Source organism: Morone saxatilis, unplaced genomic scaffold (genome assembly GCF_004916995.1).
Source record: "Morone saxatilis isolate NCDOM2014 unplaced genomic scaffold, NCSU_SB_2.0 Contig9, whole genome shotgun sequence".
NCBI lineage: Eukaryota > Metazoa > Chordata > Actinopteri > Moronidae > Morone > Morone saxatilis.
This window is the reverse complement of record NW_023340268.1, coordinates 19846674-19851762: the sequence shown is the minus strand read 5'-3', so window position 1 is coordinate 19851762 and position 5089 is coordinate 19846674.

The following is a 5089-nucleotide window of genomic DNA, read 5'->3' as shown; positions in this document are numbered from 1 at the left end:
GTTGATCATGGAGCCCAATCATGTCTATTGAATTACTGGTAAATCTTGACCCAATTTCACCACGTCATTTTTTCCTATGAAACCTACCTAATATAATCGCTACACGCCCATACCTCTAACAGATAAGAGGTAAACCAGGTTCTTAGGTCTGATGACCGCCCCAGGATATCAATGTGTCCAAGTTGGGCCTGAGGTGAAAGGGTATAGGTATAGATGCGAATCTCCTATCCTATACACCTTACAATAGAGGGGATCATGGAATTTTAAGAATAATAATAAAAAACAAATCCTGGCCAAGTTTCATACAATTAGCCTTTAAACTGACCGATATATTGAGAATCAAACAAGTCAAAAGGGCAGAGTGTACATGTTTGGTCCCCCAAGGTGCCTCGTGGGTTAAAGTGATATGTGAAGTCAGGAGTGCTAAAATGAATTAAAGATTGTAACAATACAAAAATGGGTCAGACAAATACACAGTGGCTAGATTTGCACAGCTTTTTCACAGCTCTCTCAGTCACTATCCTGATGTTGTACATTTGTCCTTTTCTTCTCAGTGTAACCACTTTTTCTACTTTTTCTGAAATTGTAGCAGTAAATTGCTTAAATTTGATTGAGATGGGTACGATAACATAACTATCACTGCCAAACAACATTTAATGTTGTTCTAAAAAGGCTTCAAAAAATGACTGCACTTTACATAAGCTAACGCTTGAAACTCCCTGGGCTCCAACAAGGGACAAACTGTAATGTGGACAGCATTTTCTTACTGGCAGTAAACATTTCAATAATAGTTCAACATTACTCTTACCTGCTCTTTAGATTAGAAAATTGATACTCTGGTTTAGCACTCAGTTAATTTGAATGGGGATAAATGTGTAATCTTGTGAATCTTCTAGACTAAAAAAGATTCAAATTCGTATTAAGAGACGAGTCATTTTGCGGGGTTGTGAAGCTCATAACAATGTATCCACCGTTTTACAGCCGCATCTTTCACAATGTAACCTTATGGGAAAAGGTATTTTTGGGCCAGAGTGCATCACGTGACAAACGCCATTGCTGTGATTACATAGTTTGGACATTATGTCAAGTTGGCTCAAAAAGCCTGGCGCACCTACTGGAGGCTTGGGAGTTAGAGACTCTTTTGGCTTGGTTTTGTGACTTCCTGAAATCTCATCGAGTCGCCTGGCCACCTCCAGGTCACTATGCCAGGTTAGCCGCTTCCCCTTGCTAATCATTAAGATAACCATCTCCTGGCTGTAGCTTCATATTTAATGGACAGACATGACAGATGGAGCGACATTATCATTCATTTAAAATTGTGTTTCTGGCCAATGTAACTCCAGTATTTGATCTCTTTTGCAATATTTTTTTAGACTCCTGAGGGAACTATCTGCCTCTTTAGCTGCAAACAACAGAGAGACAAAATAGTCATTTGTGACAAAAGATTGAGCAAACAAAGATTTGTTGAGCAGGGCACGGCATTTCTGGGAATGGAATTTGAAACACTGTTGAGGGCCAATTAACCTGCTGGCTTGACAGGCAGCTCCTTAATAGATGCCAGAACCTAGTAATTATTGAGAAGCAAATAATCAGAAGGAGTGTTGTCAATTAGAGCCTTTCATACACCAGCAGAGTGGTGGAAAACTTTTGATGGGTTATTTAGAAAGCCAGCATTTTATCACCTGTGCTGTGTAGCAAATTCCTATCATCCTCCTGTCCTCTCCTCTCTGTCATTTTTACCTCCGCCAGTGTAATTTTAAGTTTTGAAGAAGCATTTTCTTCTTCTTTAAGCCTCTTAAAACATGTAAATGTAGTTTATTTAGCACATTAATTTGAAAAGCATTACAAATGTATTAAATAAACACATCATGAATTCATAATTGAGGCTAGATTACTTTTTCTAATCTTAATTTAAATTCAAACTTAATTTCAGTTATTACTAGAAAAGACAGATTTAGCTTTTCTCAAGCAATGTCGAAACATATTATGGAGTGCAGTGAGCCTCTGATCATCTCCGGAAGAAAGAAGTAGAAACCGAGGGAGGCAAGTTTAGAAGCTCAGCATATATAGAGAGGGATATTGTAGGGCAGGTGCAACATGGTCAGGCTTAGGTTTATAGCTGTGGTATGTCATATCCTGTGGTGTAAAAAAAGTGGTTCCCAACCCTTTTCCTTAAAAGATCCCTTTACTGTCATTGGGTAAACTGACAACCCCTGACTAAGTGGTATATTTTATGGATATTTCATATTATATTCAATACATAACGATAACAGTAATAAACTGTACAATTAACCCACAAAGTGAACATGATAACTACAGGAAGTTTGTGTAAAACTAGGGATTTGGATTCATTTTGAGCAAATTTCTTTTTTTCTTCCTGAATATTGTCTTTTTTAAACAAATTCAGTGTTTTATTCTCCCTGACGCTTGGACGTTGTTCTATTATCACTTTGGGTCACTGTGACGATACGTGCCCTTATCCTGTCAAAAAAGTTTATTTGTATATCTCTCATAATAATCTAAACTGTAAAAATAAGATTAAAATATTATATTATTTTGTTGGCAACCTGGTATGTTATAGGACTTGCAGGTCAGAGAAACCATAAAGGGCCCAAAATCGAGCCCTGGTGAATCCCACAAGAAAGCTGATTTCAGAAGACTAAATAAATCCAGAGCTGAGTTACTGATACCAACTCATCTGACCAGACACATATTTTAAGATATTGTGATCTACCATGTCTGACCTAAGATCAAGGAGAATTAAATCTGAACAATGACCAGATTTGGCAGCAAGCAATATGTCAGTATTGAGTAACCTCAACCAGAGCAGTTCCAAGCTTTGAAAAATACAGAGGCTGGACTGGAATTTGTTGAACACATTACTGATAGAAGACATCTAATAAGATTGATTTAGGCAATCGCGAGCTAATGAGAATAAGCTCATGGACACAGAGCAGGGTCTGTGTAGTGATGCAGATTGCAAACTTTTTTTCACTGATTAGCGAAGTCAAGAGAGTGGAAATAATACTGTGGTCCCTTGACTCAATAAATAAATGTAGCCTGTTCCCGTCGATTTTATTAACAGTACTGGAGAGTACATGTCACAGAGTTAATAGTCTTGAAAAGGACTCTTGTGACCCTGGGTAGAAAGGTCCAATAAATAGGAATTTCTCACCTCATTAGCCACAGATTGACATCCAGCTCCTAAAACGCTGTGAGATTAAGTAAGGACAGGGCATTTTATATCTAAAGTTAAAAGGTTGCAAGTACTGTTAAAATCTTTGAAAAGGTCATGTAAAGCAAGTGCTCCCAAAGAATGCAGAAGCTCTGCAAGAATCAATGAACAGAAGCTTTTGTGAAGGATTTTATGCAAGGTGACCACCATTTCCTGCTATGGACGATTAAAACTGCGCAGCCAATGAGAGCAGCTCATCTCGCAGAACATCACCTCTGCTGGCTCTAAAATCTCTAAAATCCAAACTTGAGGCTTCAAAACAGTACTCTACAAACCAACGGGTGATGTCACAATAGGTCCACACTTGGCACTAACACCATATAGCAATACAACTACTGGTAAGCCTTAAACTCCCTGAATAAGGTTTTAAGGCCTGTAAATTAAAATATATAAATGGCAGTATTGTCCTTGAAATTTATATACAGATTGAAATATATCAATGGTAAAAAACCAACCAAGTGACACAGAGGAGCAGATGTCTCTGTAAACAACAAGACCATATAAACACCAGCAGATGGCATTTATAGCCAGACTGCCAGATAGCTGCACAGGATCTTGATACTTCAACATCTTTGTAATTCAAATTGCTAATAGCTGCCACTTCTCCTTTCTTCATCAACAGCAAATGGTAAAGGAGCACTCAGACAGGACTATGTGGCAACTGACTATTGCAAAAGAATTTTTTTATGGGCTCATAGATGATGGAAAAATTGTTTATCTGTACACTTTAACAATTCTCTGATGTTTTGCTTAGTGAAACCCAAATAACAGCTTTTCCGAACGTGTGACAACAGTTAATAACCTGGTTAAGATCACGGTGCAGACACATAGGAACAACAGGTACTAGTTTTAACTTTAATCACCAGACATTAGCTGACCTTAAGCACTTTCATCTGTTACCTCATCCAGCTCCAAACCAGGTTGGAAGCCAAAGAACCTGCTTTTAACTGATAAATTTAAACTTTTCTTTTAATCAGTGGCCCCCAATCACAAGTTATTACAGGATAATGACGAATGCTGTGTAACAGTAGCACAAATGAAGGAATCAGCAACACAGCGAACAGACTTAGTAATGGGATTAATTAATTTGTCTTCCTTTGAAAGAGTGCTGTTTCTTCTTTTACATGTTACATAATCTCACTTTAATGTTGCTTTCATGCAGTATTGTTTATTGATGTTTTCTGGAAAAGCAAGGCAAAGCACATATATAGCACATAAATATGTAGCACTGCCATGTTGTGTTTTTGCCTTCTCATAACAAGCATACATACCAAAACTGCTGCATTCGTTCAAATTAAAATTAGGCAAACAAAGAAATAATGTGAAATACAATACCCTTTGTATGTCCATTTTATTGTGTACATGGCTCATTATAATCAAAGAACAACACAGAAACAGCTATTTTAAAGAATTAAGATTAATTAAATTATGCCACAGTAAATAAATAAAATGGAGATATGTACACTAATGTGTATTGTCACTGGAGCTACCTTGCATTCCAACTAACAACATATTTGAACTCTTCAAAAATGCTGAACATATAGGTCAACAGTGGAGTAATGGCATCTACTGTTTCAGTACAGTCTAAACATTTTTTTGCCACTAGTCTGACTCGCTGCTGGAATCTATTATAACTGCTGGGAATTCAAGTTGATTGAAGCTGCCAAAAGCCACACTTTTCAAAGCCATATTTCAAACCTACAGTTTCGAAACTACATCCAAAGGAAACTGTAAAATTGTAAAAAGGAAAAATAGTGAATACTTGTAAAAGCACCCTTGTTGTATGATGTTTTATTTAACAATTAATTAAAGCAGATCTGACAGAACCCTCCTTAAAATAGGCTTTTTAAGAGC